The following is a 16,586-nucleotide window of genomic DNA, read 5'->3' as shown; positions in this document are numbered from 1 at the left end:
GTACTCCCCCAAGCTTGAATTTTGCAAAATTCAAGTTTGGATGAATTTAATTCAATGTTGTGTGATGGTTGGTTGGACATACCTTGTGCTTGTCATTCATCCGATCTTCTTGCTCCAATCCTGGAAAGGTTAGTGACAAGAATACCCGAAGGAATATTTCTACAATTATCTTTATATGCTCAATACACAAGGCAATGTTGCAAATAATTAGAAGTGCTTGTTTTAGGACACTAAGCTTGTCCTTGGGAAACCATCAATTAACTCAACGAGATCTGCAATATTTATTATAGACATATGCATCGACAACCACTCTTTTAAAGTTTTTATAAATAGAAAAGAAGAGAGGGTTGGAGATCTCAAATGTGATAAGGATGGAGAGATTAATTGATTGGAGAGATGTTTTATATGAGCAAGGACTGGGTGAGGTATTTATGAAATAACTTCCATGCTCACTGTTGTTTCTCTCATTCTCAAACTCCAAGGATGATTCTTCATGAATGTTTAAAATTCCTCTAGGATTGTCTCTCAAGTTTGTTTTATCTATCCATTCAATGGTGATAGCACATGGATTTTTAATGCCCTCTAGCCATTGATGTTGCTCTTCTCGATCCTCCTTCTTATGCAGGGGATGTCTAGAGAAATTCATATGATTATCGGGAGGTTTAAGAGAAAGAGCATAGTAGAATTTATTAAGCTCAAGGATGGGATGGATAGCCGAATTATGGGATTGAAATATTTGGAAATTGGCTATTGAAACTTCCTTTCCTCGTCTGGGAGATGATTCCTTCTCTATCTCTATGATTTTTCTATGAAGACTAGTACAAGAAGGATGTCCACAAATGAAGACATACCTTCCTTTACTAATAGATAAAGAAAGAAAGACTCTACCAAAGGTTATATGATTAAGACCAATGTGAAAATATCGAGAAAAAACATGGTCTTGTAGGGCTAGGTCTAAACCAGAATTTATAAAAAGATTAATAGATTCCCTAGGTGTAGCTAAAAGTGCATTATCTTTTTGATTAAAAGATAGGACCTCAGCTATAGAAAAGGGTTGGTTTTGACCTATTGCAATCAACTCCGGACACAGATCATAATTAGGGGCAGGACGTGTTGACTCCCATGGTCTATGGCTGGTCTCCGAAGGTGCAAAGAATTTAATAATAGGTATGGAATTTGAGTTATCCATAAAGATAAAAATAAAAAGATAAAAGAATAAAAGTATAAAAGTATAATACAAGATAATAGCAAGACTCAAAGTTATCTCAGCAAACCGTCTTTCTCCCCGGCAACGGCACCAGAAATGCTTGTTGATATTTGGTAACGCAATTAGAAAATGATCCGCAAGCGCACGGATATTGGTGAGCATTTCACCCGGGAGGTTTTCCAGAGTATCGTATTTATATTTTTACCACTGGGAGAAAGGGTGCATCTGACTAACCAAATCTATTGCTACTATCCCTTTAGGCTACAATGAATGTCTCTCGATGTGAGTGATGTATAGAGAAGACTGCAACCGTAGTCTCGTTCTAACCTTGGTAAGGATAATCTACTGTTCTATTGGGGAGGCTCACGGAATCTAGACAACACAAAGGATGTTCGACCCGCACCTATAACCCTACCCGTCCTGCTAACGAGATGTGATCTGCAAAGGTAACTCGGAATTGTCACGTTCCTCGCTACTACCACGGTCCAGCTAGTCAGGGGATATCTATGAGTACCCTAGCCTAAACACCATGTTTACGCTAACAAGTGATTACTCTAATACTCAACCGGAAGAGGATTAAAGTAAACTCATAAACCAAAGAACAATAAAACAAGAACTTACTAGTATTAGAAGTCGAATTACTGAAGAATCTTAGAAGCAAGCGTCGGGTTAGGAGACTTGATCCCGTAGGTACAACTCGGAGTAGACACCGACAGGCCGGCCTTCCTCCGATCCACACCTCCACTCTATCTCTCTCAATCTAGTAGAAACTAGAAGATCTATTTCTACTTTACATTGGTTGCTAAGCCTAAAAAGAAATATTATTTAGAGAAGAGGTTTTCCTTCGAGGGCACCCCTCAATCTCTATGATAATTTCTTGTCTCCTCCAGGGGCCAGAGGGGGTCTCCTTATATAGTCCTCCCCTTCTATGCGTTTTTGGGTCGATAGGCGAGGTGGTACTATGTTATTCTGGATCCAATAGGTCGGTGGAACGTCGTGTGCGAAGAGAGTCCGGAACGGAGTCCAGAGGTGGGCGGGCGCCTAGGTCCTCAGGGCGGGCGCCCTGGGCCTGGCCCCTTTCGGGCTCCGCTTCCTTCCCGTGGCTTCTGGAGTCTTCTAGATGGTAGAAAATTGCGCGGTGGGTTGATATCTCTATGTAATCCCGACATGTGGGCCTTTCTTCCTTATTTCCTGATAACCCCCTGCAGAAATAGACAAACACCAAAACTCGTGGAATTCTGTCAGATAAAACCCTAAGTCTAGATGTTGATTTCATTTGGATCCTTTTCTTTGTTTATTTGATAATTAAATTTGATACTTAAGGACCGTCAACAACGGGGTAGGCTCGGAACGAGGCGGAGCACTCTCAGCGCCGGCTGGGGGCTGGGAGTCGGAGGAGCCTACAAAGCATAGGGTAAAGGTCAGACGCTATAGTGACCGACACAAGAACATTACAAGGCCCAAAAATAAACTACGAACCTGGTTCCTTGGAGGCGGCTCCCGTTTTGAGCCTCTTTGCCATAGACGGCTGGGCTTGCTCGAGGGTCCGCTTTAGCCTGAGAAAAGATCGGCATATGAGGAAATGCAGAGGAGCAGGAAGACAAAAGCCACAACATCGAAAAGGCTTACCCCACAGGGAGAACAGCTCGCCTCCCGCCGCCCCGACCGGCGGGCCTCGAGCCACCCCGCGACAGGACTCCAGGTCCCTCGAGGGCAGGCGCGGGCCTAGGCGCGTCAGTTTCCGCCTGGCGGGCGCCAGGACTGGCACTCCTGCGGCCGGCCTCTCCTTTCTCGGAGGCCGCGGCGTGACCGCGAGTCAATGGCCCCGTCGCCTGGGGCCTAGCATGACCGCTCTCCCTGGGCGCCGGGGGAGGGCGCAGCGCGACTTGACCGGCCTTGGGCGCAGGAGGGGTGTCGGCCCGAGGGCGGTGAGATCCGCTCGGACCCTCTTTTGGAGTCTCCGTCCGGGGGGCGTCGACATCACCTCGAGGCGGACCCTCGAGGATTCGGTCGAGGCGCGACGCCATCCCCTCAGAGTCATCGCTGTCCTCGTCGTCATCGTCGTCGTCGTTGGGGGATTCTTCCTCAGGCTCCCCCCTCTGCCTGGATTTGGCTCGACGCGCCTCTAATGCTTGGCGGTCGAGGTTCTTCTTCTTCTCCCCCTTCTTGGCAGAGTCCTTGGCGGACTTTAGCTTTTCGGCAGATTGGCGCCGTTTGTCGCGATCGACCTCGTCCTCCTTTACCGGAGGCCTCGAGGACCGGACATCAATCCGACCCTGCCAAAACAAAGGCAGACTTAGAAAGGAAAAAGAGAGGGGAAGAAAGGATACCCAAAATCGAGGCTGCGCGCAAGAAGAAAACATACCAGATCGATCGAGCCAGCATCTGGCCTCATGGGGAAGTCGTTAACATGCTTCGGCTGAAAATCACCGGCAATTGCAGCCCTGACTCGGGCCGCGACTTCGTCATCCGCCGGAGCCTCGTTGGACGTCCGGCACGCCTCGAGGTCACGACATGAAATGCCAGGGCCCATCTCATCCATCCTCAACGGTCGAGACATCAAAGGGAGAACTCTCTGGCGATGGACGGCCGAGAGGACGAGGGCGGCGGTCAAGCCCTCCGAGCGCAGCTTCTTCATGGCGTCGAGGAGGGGGTCGAGCCGAGATTGGTGAGCCTGGACGACGCCGTACGTCCAATTCTCCGGACGCTCCGTGATCAAACGACCGGTGTAGGCAGGCAGCAGGTCGTCGTCATTCCTCAAGTAGAACCACTCGGAATCCCAGCCGGCGTGGTTAGTCGACAGTCCCACCGGGATGTACTCGCGCGGCCTCTCCGACTTCCCCGTCTTCAGTACGAGATTGAGGCAACCCGCCCGCACAGGTTTCCTCACGCCGGTGGTCCCAGTGGGGGCGTTGAAGAGCTCACCCCTGTAGAGGTGGAGCCACAGCTCCCAGTGGGGCATCATCCCCAAGTAGCCCTCACACACCGCGGTGAAGACCGCCGCGACGGTGATGGTGTTTGGGGAGAAGTGCTGAAGCTCCACCCCGTAATGGTGGCAGAGCGCCCGCATGAAACGACTCGGGGGAGCACCCAACCGATGGCGGTGGAACTTGGCGAATGACACCACGTAGCCCTCGGGCGGCTGGGGCTCCCTGTGACTCGCCGGTGGCGCGATCCACCCCGGCGACGACAGCGAGGTACGGTGGCGCAGCAGTCCCTCTTTCTCAAGCTCTAACAACCGGCGCTCCGTCATCGACGACGGGCGCCAGTCGTCGGCGGCGACGAGTCTCACGGGCATCTCGGCTGGAGGGATGGTGGATCCGCTACTGCTTAAGGAGGCGTGTGCGCGTGAGACGGCGAGAGAACTAAGACGACAAGAAGGCTAAGGCAAGAGTGAAGATGGGAGGCGGAAGAAAGAACGGCGGCGGTGCCGCGACGTATTTATAAGCCACGATCCGCCTGTTGGGTATTCTTAACATCATTACCAAAAGTAGACTAAGTTCTCTAAATCTAGTAACGGTGCCAAAAATGCCAAACCTATCCCTCACACCACTTAAGCCAAGTTGTCATCCCCAGCATGATATGAGAGACGCGGTATTGAAATATGCAATTGCTCTTCTAAATAAATAATGAATGGGATCTGCAAGCGCACAGATTAATACCGATGTAGCATTTTAACCGGGAAGTATTCTAGGTATCGTTATTTATATTTTTACCACTGGGAAGGGATTAGCAATCATCACTATTGATTACAGAATAGAATATGAGATTGAGCATCTATCATTGCATGTATAATTGAGAACATTATATCTAACTCTTCATACAGGGATAAGTGTCACATAAAAGATATATGAAATAATTATAGTGACAAGGATAACTAATCTGATCTAGCCACATAATAAATATGATAAGCACCTCAATTAGATACTCTAGAAAGTCATTAGCATGGTATTAGAACGAACTACAAGAATATTCCCTAAGTTATTCTCAACTATATAGTCTAGCATTATCATAGTTAGTGCAAGCATACTTAGCAATCATTGCGAGACAAGACTACGCCCATGCATAGTGATATTAGCAAGGAATATGAGAAACATAGCAATCACTCCCCTGTAATAATGTTGCTCTGCCAGCCCAATACACGAGAGGGGGACTATATAAGAATCAATGAAGCTGTCACTATCACGAACTACCCCACGATCTGGCATATTGGGTACAATCGCAGATAAATACGGTATAAGCACCACGCCTACACAATATCTATCATTTACCCATGGATCCGATGGATAAACGCTATACGATCCTAAGCATGTATATAGATCGTATCTAACTAAGCCAAGTACATAACTATGATAAACTAAGAACAATATAATCTTGAATATAAGCAAGTAGAGCAAAGTCATAAGCAATATATTGAAGTAGAACAAAGTCATATTCATAATATTGAAGAACAAAGATAATTAGAAAGTAATTAGAAGCACAATTAGAGAATTACCAAGAATCCTCCTGACAGATCCGGAAACCAATCGAAGATTGACTCCTTCTAGTTCTAATCCTATGTAGCTATGCTAATCTAGATATCTAATTGATGTGGTGGCTCTAATCTTGATCAGAGGCTTCTTCTCCCTTGATGGAACAATGAATTAGGGTTGAGAGGCTCTCTCCTCCAGGGGCCAGGGGGTCTGGTTTTATAGTCCCTTCAAGTGAATATGGGCCCTTGGATCAAACCGACATAGATTGTATGGTTCAGATTTATCCTTTAGGTCGGTGGAGACTTCCCGCAAAGCAGAGTCCTGATTGGACACAGGGGGTGGGCGGGCGCCCTGACCAACTGTGCGGCCGCCCAGGGTCTGGCCCCGTTTCGCCTCCGCTTCGGTCTCGTGGCTTCTGGAGTCTTCTAGATGTAAGATAATTGCGCAGCACGTTAATATCTTTACGTAATCCTGACATGTGGGCCTTTCTTCCATATTTCCTGATAACCCCCTACAGAAATAGACAAACACCAAAACTCATGGAATTCTGTCAGATAAAACCCTAAGTCTAGATCTTGATTTCATTTGGATCCTTTTCTTTATTTATTTGATAATTAAATTTGATACTTAAGGACCGTCAACAAACTCCCCCAAGCTTACCTCTTGCTCGTCCCTGAGCAAGGATAGACTCAGCTATGGATCATAAGTTGTTGCAATATTTTAAAAAATTTGACGGTTCACATGCTTTTAAATAAGATCTCATCTCCGAGTTAGAGTAAACTGTCAAGACTTAAAACTTACTTACTTTACCTCCACCATGGGACTTGTAACTGTCACTTCTGTCTTGAGTGGTTAAAAGATAGAACAGTCTAGCCAAGTGCCATGTCTCTTATTCTTGATCAGCTATAGCTCTGGGGTTTTTGCAGATTTTCAAATAAAACTCAGAGATTCCTTATATGATTCTCTCAGGTCTCTCTTTTGTGGTATTTCTGGATCCTTACCAAGGCATTGATGGTATATGCCTTCTCTCAAGATATGTGGTATTTGTGGTATGAGGCATAGTGATATTGCCTTCTCTCTCACCCTACTCTACTAAAGCTTTAATATCTGGAGCTCATAGGTGGGAGATAAAGTATACATACTTACAAGACATTTATTGCATAGTCAAACCATGGATCCAAAGTAACAAGTCAATAAGTTTAATCAAGATGTGCATGTGTGGCGAATGAATGGTATATGGTGATGATGGTGATAACAATGGTGAAAACAATGGTGGTGGAAGTCTAATTCTACTTTGCTCTTTTGAGGGGATACATACCTTCCTTGCGTTTGAAATTTTATGAGGAGAATGAGATGCTCTTCTTTTTCTTTTCTCTCAGGTGGGTATCTTGCACCCCTAATTCTACTGTCGGACACTTGTCCATTTTTACCTCTCGTCTCACTTTTTCTTTTCTTTCGAGGTTCCGAGCACTTGCTCCTTTTTATTTCCTCGTATTATTTTCTCTCTTTTTTTTAGAGCATTCATCTCTTGAGATAATATAGCAAGTGGTAGTAACAAGATAGCTTGAGCATTTATCTCACAAGGGGAAAACAGAAATATTTTTGGTTATTCTCTCTCGGATTAGGAGCAGAATATTTTTGGGTGATTCTGGAGATGGAATGGGTGGATATATGTGGATGGTACTTCCGGAGTAGAAGTAGCATATATGAGTGAACGTGCAAGTGAAATCTTGATTTAACCACATGACAAGCTCCTAAGGGTCTACACAGCTTGACCACACTCAATGCTCATAAGCAGTAAATAATAAATGTGTGGCTCAAAGTCTAGCAAGCATGTATATACGGCTGTGGTAGGAATTTTTAAGCTCTCATCATACAGGAACTCATCATGCAACATTTTAAAGATTTTCAAAGATAAAATTCTCCAGAATTCTAGCATCTCTAGGAACAGATAAACAGCAGCTCAACCTTCCCATATCGTATCCGTTAACAACATAGACTTCAGATCAAGTTTTCATCCCACAAGTTTAGGTCTAGAGCAAGCTTTAAATTATAACAATTATGTCTAAACTTGAGAGAGAACTTAAAATTTGCAAATTAGGCAGAGCAACTATTTATCATATCCATGCTTAAGTTTTATTTAGATACAGATTAGCATAGCCACTTTATTTATTTATTAAACACACTAAGCAAAAGACATATATAAGCATAAAATCTTTATTTGGTTTTCCCATAGTTTACGTGTATTTTAATAATCTAAAATAGTATAAGTATAAAGAAAGATAGAAATACTTATCGGGATAAATGGGGGTGCTCTCCCCCAAGCTGAATTTTGACGTAATTTCTCTTGATGTAGCTAGCAGGTGGCAGAGGTGTAGTTGAAAGTCAGCAGCATTCTGACAGCGATTAGAATGTCCTCCGTCTACTAGTCTTCTTGATTCCTAAATTCTGTGGAGCTCAAATAGACAACAAAGCTTGTGGAACTGATTAAGTGTTAGCATAAATATCTAGCCTTTATTATCTTGAGACTCCTTAATAAATATTACTCCCTGTTTTTATATTTTTATTTTATAAAGCAGAAAAATATTTATTTTATTTTTATGCCAACACAGTGAATGTACTTATGAGTTTTATGCCACTCGCATACTCACATGGGGCTTACTGTTTTTCATATTTTTATTTTCTTTTTAGGATAGCATGAACATGTTTAACTAAATAAACTATTTGAAATAATTGAGAAGGAAAGGGTAACTACCAAGTTTACCTCTTGGCAAGGCGTTTGGTGTTTTTAAGTCCTCCGAACGGGACTCTCCAATTTCTTAATTGTCCTGAGGTTCGTTGGGTGGCGTAGTCGGTACTTCCGGCAGCGCCTCCTCTTCTTGTATAGTTATCTTCATTTTCCATACCTGACTCGGTGCTTCAATCTCCTCTGGATAATTCTGTTTAAACTCTACGTCTTCTGACCTTACAACTTCTCCTTCATAGTCTGCCCATCCGTCCTTGATGATCTGCCTCCTCTGGTTGCAGTTGCGTCTCTTTCTGACCTGCTTAGATTCTTCAACGATATAGTTAGGGTCAGTAAAATAACGGCGTACCTTCTCTAAGGGGAAGTGCATATAGACTTCTCCGGTTCCAATGTAGATAATTGCTTTAACGGTGCTGAGGAACGGCCTTCCAAGGATGATGGGTGAATCATACTCGTCTTCTCCCATGTCAACAACTTGAAAGTCTGTGTAGACAAAGTGATCGTCTATTTTGACTGGGACATCAGATACTATTCCTTGAACTTCTCGAAATGTCTGATCTGCCATCTGGAGCTGAATGTATGTTGGTCTTAGTGGCATGGTCCCGAACAAGAGTCGATAGGTGACTGCGGCCATTATGTTGACGCCCGATCCGGTGTCGCAAATCGTCTTGTACAAGTTGTATCCATTTATGGAGCAGTAAATGCTTGGCATTCCTGGGTCGTCCTTCTTGGTCAAAAAAGGTGACTTCAGTTGGTGATCTTGGCCTCCATGAACTACAGTGACCATCTTAGCTGACTCGGTCCACACTTGCTTGTTCCTGTTTCTCCTGTTGGTCCTCTTCCTTGATTCACGTCTGGATTGATTTGGAATTTGTGTAGTCTTGTTCTTGAAGAAAAATGTCTCCTTCTTCCCTTTGACGTAGAAACTGATCTTGGCAGCACTAGCGTAGATGATAGCTCCCGTGGTGTTCAAGAATGGCCTCCCTAAGATGATAGGTGCTCTCTCATCATTTCCGGTCTCTACCACTACGAAGTCTGCTGGTGCATACAAGGTACCAACTCGGACACAAAGGTTCCTCACTATTCCTTTTGGAAAAGTTATCGTCTGATCTGCAAACTGCAAACACATGGTTGTCTCTAATAAAGGATATGTAAAGAATTTTTCATAGAGTACCCTGGGTATAATGTTGACGCTAGAGCCAAAGTCGCAGAGTGCTTCTAGGACGTCCACCATGCCGATGGAGATCGGGATGACGGGGCGTCCTGGATCGCCTCTCTTGACCGGCAGATGGTCAGTAGAAAATTTAGTGACGGGGTTACTCCAATTACCTGCATCAAACGTGTCTACAAGATTTGCAGATTCTAATCCTTCCGGTTGTGATGGTATACCGGGGTTAGTAGTAGGAACAGCAGCAGCTATTTGATTTAACTGAGATTCAATCATTTTATTAAAGCTAATTTGATTCTTGATGGCAGTAGAAAAATTATCCATTCTATTATTTATATTTTCTAGCATTTTATCATTAGATGCCAATTTCTTAGATAGGTTATCCATTAGCTTTCCTTGATTAGACACTAACTCTCTCAAAGGTGGAAAATTATTATTATTGTTGTAAGAATTGTTACCTTGATAATTACCTGAGTAGTTAGGCCTCTGTTGATTCCAACCTTGATTTTGTTGAGGACGGTTGTAGTAGTTGTTGTTGTTGATGTAGTTCACATCCTCAAGCATCTCTGGGCAGTGGTTGCCTGAGTGTCCAGTGTCTCCACACTCCTCACAAGTCATGTGAGAGTCGTAGATGTGCATAACTTCTTTCTTGTCTCCAGCTCTATCGTCGAGCTTCTTCATGAGCAGGTCTAGCTTTGCAGACAGCATGTCTACCTCCTTCAGCTGATGTATACCTCCACCTCTCTTGCGTGTCTGGGTCCTCTCTTCATTCTAGCTTTGGTTGGACGCCATCTTCTCCACAAGAGCTGTGGCTTGTGGTATAGTAAGTGATAAGAATGCTCCTCCAGCTGCAGCATCCATAGTCTCTCGGGCACTGTCGCTGAGCCCATGATAAAATGTCTGCATCAATAGCCAACTCTCCATTCCATGATGGGGACATTCTAGGATGTAGTCTTGAAAGCGCTCCCATGCTTCTGGAACAGATTCATCATTTTGTTGCTGAAAACTTGTAATCTTCCCACGGAGAGCATTGGTCTTGCCCATGGGAAAGAACTTAGTCAGGAAGTTTGTTGAGCAGAGTGCCCACGTAGTATTCTTCTCCTTTGTAGCGTAGAACCACTGCTTCGCTCTTCCTAACAGTGAGAATGGGAAGAGGCGAAGTAGTATAGCGTCTTTGGAAACTCCTGCTATGGTGAATGTGTTGCAAATCTCCAGGAAGTGTTGTAGATGAGCACTAGCGTCTTCGTGTGCCTTCCCACAGAACTGGTTGGATTGCACCATGTTGATAAGTCCAGGCTTGAGCTCAAAGTTGCCATCGATCTCTACAGCAGGTCCAGTGCGGATGTTGTCCGTAGTGGGAGCTGAGAACTCGCGGATTGATTTGTTCGCCATGGCTTCGAACTCTGAAGACAAGTTCCGGTGATCTTCTTGATTGGATGAAGCTTCTTGCTGAAGTGTTGATGATTTCTTTAGCTTGGCCCTTGTCTTCTTGAATAATGCTTCAGGATCGTCAACAAAATTCCCTGGAAGATGTCTTCTATTCATACATTCCCCTGCATAAGATAAAATAGAAAAATATCGGGGTAAAACTGTATGAGAGAATAGATAAGTTCAATCATATTAGTGATGCGAATGATAACTCAAAATCTTTTATTCCATTCCTGATTAGTAATCAACCTTCCCCGGCAACGGCGCCAAAAATGCTTGTTGGGTATTCTTAACATCATTACCAAAAGTAGACTAAGTTCTCTAAATCTAGTAACGGTGCCAAAAATGTCAAACCTGTCCCTCACACCACTTAAGCCAAGTTGTCATCCCCAGCATGATATGAGAGACGCGGTATTGAAATATGCAATTGCTCTTCTAAATAAATAATGAATGGGATCTGCAAGCGCACAGATTAATACCGATGTAGCATTTTAACCGGGAAGTATTCTAGGTATCGTTATTTATATTTTTACCACTGGGAAGGGATTAGCAATCATCACTATTGATTACAGAATAGAATATGAGATTGAGCATCTATCATTGCATGTATAATTGAGAACATTATATCTAACTCTTCATACAGGGATAAGTGTCACATAAAAGATATATGAAATAATTATAGTGACAAGGATAACTAATCTGATCTAGCCACATAATAAATATGATAAGCACCTCAATTAGATACTCTAGAAAGTCATTAGCATGGTATTAGAACGAACTACAAGAATATTCCCTAAGTTATTCTCAACTATATAGTCTAGCATTATCATAGTTAGTGCAAGCATACTTAGCAATCATTGCGAGACAAGACTACGCCCATGCATAGTGATATTAGCAAGGAATATGAGAAACATAGCAATCACTCCCCTGTAATAATGTTGCTCTGCCAGCCCAATACACGAGAGGGGGACTATATAAGAATCAATGAAGCTGTCACTATCACGAACTACCCCACGATCTGGCATATTGGGTACAATCGCAGATAAATACAGTATAAGCACCACGCCTACACAATATCTATCATTTACCCATGGATCCGATGGATAAACGCTATACGATCCTAAGCATGTATATAGATCATATCTAACTAAGCCAAGTACATAACTATGATAAACTAAGAACAATATAATCTTGAATATAAGCAAGTAGAGCAAAGTCATAAGCAACATATTGAAGTAGAACAAAGTCATATTCATAATATTGAAGAACAAAGATAATTAGAAAGTAATTAGAAGCACAATTAGAGAATTACCAAGAATCCTCCTGACAGATCCGGAAACCAATCGAAGATTGACTCCTTCTAGTTCTAATCCTATGTAGCTATGCTAATCTAGATATCTAATTGATGTGGTGGCTCTAATCTTGATCAGAGGCTTCTTCTCCCTTGATGGAACAATGAATTAGGGTTGAGAGGCTCTCTCCTCCAGGGGCCAGGGGGTCTGGTTTTATAGTCCCTTCAAGTGAATATGGGCCCTTGGATCAAACCGACATAGATTGTATGGTTTAGATTCATCCTTTAGGTCGGTGGAGACTTCCCGCAAAGCAGAGTCCTGATTGGACACAGGGGGTGGGCGGGCGCCCTGACCAACTGGGCGGCCGCCCAGGGTCTGGCCCCGTTTCACCTCCGCTTCGGTCTTGTGGCTTCTGGAGTCTTCTAGATGTAAGATAATTGCGCAGCACGTTAATATCTTTACGTAATCCTGACATGTGGGCCTTTCTTCCATATTTCCTGATAACCCCCTGCAGAAATAGACAAACACCAAAACTCGTGGAATTCTGTCAGATAAAACCCTAAGTCTAGATCTTGATTTCATTCGGATCCTTTTCTTTATTTATTTGATAATTAAATTTGATACTTAAGGACCGTCAACACCGCCAACGGACAGATCCGAGGAGTAAGGTAACTCCCCCCTTTAAATGCGCCACCTAACCGTCTCTTTCCCCACATAGGCGGGGCGCTCCGAATTCCACGCCGACTTAGTGTCATAACGTCATCCGCCTCAAAAGGCGCGCCCAACGGGCAGAAAGGCGAACCGCCACGGCCACCTCCTTCCCCTGTAAGCCAAGGGGCGTACCCGCTGGACGTAGGGCCTTCTCTTGCCCGAACCAGGATAAATCTCCGTGTCTTCTTGCAACACCATCTGGGAAAGGGAGCACGCATACAAATTTACTCGTTGGTGTGACCCCCCATGGGGAAAACACCGACAACTTGTTTGTCCATCCTTTGCAGCAGCAAGTCTATTTTTGCGGCAAGCACATCTGCCTCCTTCGTAGATTGCGAGCCTTTTTGTGTTTTCCTTCCTTCTCCCAAGCTTTGATTTGCCAGCATCTTCTCTATGAGGGCAGTAGCTTCATTAATGGTGAGAGAAAGGAATGCACCTCCAGCTGCGGCATCTACGTGCCCCTTTGACATGGCCGTGAGGCCTTCGTAGAAGTTCTGGAGCACAAGCCAGTCTTCCATTCCATGATGAGGACAGGCCCGGATGTACTCCTGGAGCCTCTCCCATGCTTCGGGTATGGACTCAAGTGAAGACTGCTGGAAGTTATAGATCTTCCCCCTTAGAGCGCTGGTCCTGGTCATGGTGAAAAACTTGGTAAGGAATGCCGCAGAGCACTTTTCCCATGTGTCAACAGCTTCCTTGTTCTGATAAAACCATTGTTTCGCCTTTCCAGCGAGGGAAAAGGGAAACAGACGGAGCCTGACGACGGTGTTGCACTGCTCAAGTCAGTTCTAAAGGTGGGCGTTGGCATACTTGCTTGGGAGGCCACAGAATTGGCTTGCCTGCACCGTAGAGATGAGGCCAGTGCGGATCTCGAAGCTTCGATTCCCCACATTGACACTGGGCCCAGTCGACACGTTGGCAATAGTGGGAGTGGAGTAGTCACGGAGTGTCTTTGCCATAGCGATTGGTGCAGTTGGTGCTGGAATGGTTGATTCGCTTGCCGGTTGTGTAGCAGAAGAAGAGACGACATGAACCCTTCTCTTCCTTAGGAGTGTTTCTGGATCACTATGGAAGTTTGTCGGCAAGTTGAAACCGCTCATACACTATCCTGTTTTCATTGCAATAAAAAGAGGAAGAAAACAGTAAAGTTATCCTGCTTAATCTATGGCTACCAATGCTTATTATGCAATCAATGTTTATGCCAATATGATTTTTTCCTTCCCCGGCAACGTCGCCAGAAATGCTTGTTGGCATTTCTTAGCGTCACTACTAAAAATAGACCATAGATCCATCCTTAGCATTGGATCCAGAAATGTTGGGTGTTGGCATACCGTAACTATCGCTACATCAGAGAGATAACCCAAGGCAACTTGAGGGCACCGGCCTTAGTAGTGTAGTCTGGTAACAATAATTAGGAATGTTGGATTGGCCTTCCTAACCATCCTTACTTGCAATATGCAAAGCTATGGCACTACGCTTGAAAGTGCACAAGGATTACAATCTTAAGTAACGGTACTTAGGTACGCCAATCGATAGTGTATGAATGAAGAAGTAATATAACTGCAAGTGGACAGAACTATCATTGTAGCAATTCAACCCGTGAGTATTCTAGTGTGTCAAATTTATAATTCCCGTAGGAAGGCAAAGGGATCAAACATGGTGTAAACATGATTACTTATTGAATGCTTGGTAGACATAGAGTAAACAGGAATAAACATGATATTCAAGATAGTGGACACACATTGGATCAACCTCAAGGATAAAATAGAAGAGAAATAATAAATAAAGAATAAAGAAATAAATCTACTTGAGCAAGCATGGGTCACATATAACTATACACCGAACTGTTAGCGGATCATCTAATTAGCAATAAATAGAGTCAGAGCTAAGCCTGAGATGAGGGGAGATCCCCGCAGCTAGATACCCAGCCGATAGAGACTTTACATAACTCCTACTGGAATACCTGATCGTGGGGGAATACAAAGGATGACATAGCTGTCACTACCCTGCCACCTACCCCTCTACCCGAAAGATACCCGCACATCCACTGATTCCCGCATACCTGAACACCATGTTCACGTAATTGGAAACAACTCCTAACCCCAGCGGGCCCCACCCCTTTCGGAGTGACAGGCTAGGCTAAGAGCAACCATCACAGCACAGTGAACCATCATCCCATTCCTAATTCTAATCCTAATCATACTAATCTGATGAACAATGAAGAACAATGATAAACATATCAAGAACATAGCACAAGAACTAAGAACTAGTTCATATACTATGAACATGATAAGAACACAACTATATTCTAGTTCATATGCATAATCATATAAAGATGAATAGAACTTGCTCATGGAATAAGATTGAATATTATTGATACCAAGAAGATCCTTTCTTCCAAGGAGACAAGCTCTCCTTGCTAGCTCTTGCCTTGATCTACTACAAATCTAGACTAAAGATACAAGTGAGAGGTGTATTGACTCCAAATGATTTGTGTGTTGAAAAGGGGGAGTGCCTCTCTTTTTATAGTGGAACTAGGACGGTTCGTCGCATCTAAATTTGGTAGTAGGTGAAACCGTCCTATGCATGGTGGCATGCAACCGCCTGAGAAAGATGGGCCCGATTTGCCGCCTCTAGGGGTGCGCCTGCACCAGGGTGCAGCCGCACCCTGGGTGGGACCCCCTGGCCACCGCCTTCGCGTGGTCGGTTTTGCTCTAGGCCTGGATCTCTCCCGTGGTTACGATCAGACACAGTTCTGCGTTGTTCGGGCCTTTCTCTATTTTCTTGGTTTGCGCATTTTTGAATATGTCTTTTGGTACTTTGCGCTTTCTTCGTGGTATGGCACATTTTCACTTGTTGCACTATAATTCCTGCAAAATATAATAACTATGGTACAAGTGGAACTTGTTAGTAATAAAATGCATGTGTGTATATAATATGATTGCTTCTTCTCCTTTTGGATCAAGGTGGCTGTATATGATTGGTCTATAATGACTACCAACAGATTACCCCTCGCCGGCGGTGTAGTTTGCCACTACGTCCATCAGCTCGTCGATGGTTTGTGGTCGATTTCGACCCAACTCGCACACCAAATCCTTACAGGAGGTGCCTGAGACGAACGCCAGAATGACGTCATGGTCGGAGATGTGCGGGAGCTCCGTGTGCTGTTTGGAGAAGCATCAAGCGTACTCTCGAAGGGATTCTCTAGATTTCTGCTTGCACTTGCTGAGGTCCCATGAATTGCCGGGGTGGATGTAGGTCCCCTTAATGTTTCCCTCGAACACCCAAACTAGATCAGTCCAGTCGTGGATTTGGTTGTCCGAGAGTTCCTCGAGCCACCTACTGGCAGTGTCGGAGAGGAAAAGTGGGAGCTCCCAGATGATGGCTCGATCGTCCCCTCAAGCGCCCCCTAGCTGGCATGCCAGACGGAAATCCACCAACCATAGTTCTGGCTTGGTTTCGCTATTGTACTTGGTGATGATGGTGGGGGTCGGAATGGGCTTGGCAGCGGCGTATTGTTAATCGCCTTGCTGAAGACTCGAGGGCCCGGTGGCTCTAGAAC

This window comes from Sorghum bicolor, chromosome 7, assembly GCF_000003195.3.
Source record: "Sorghum bicolor cultivar BTx623 chromosome 7, Sorghum_bicolor_NCBIv3, whole genome shotgun sequence".
NCBI classification, from domain to species: Eukaryota; Viridiplantae; Streptophyta; class Magnoliopsida; order Poales; family Poaceae; genus Sorghum; species Sorghum bicolor.
This window is presented reverse-complemented; position numbering follows the sequence as displayed.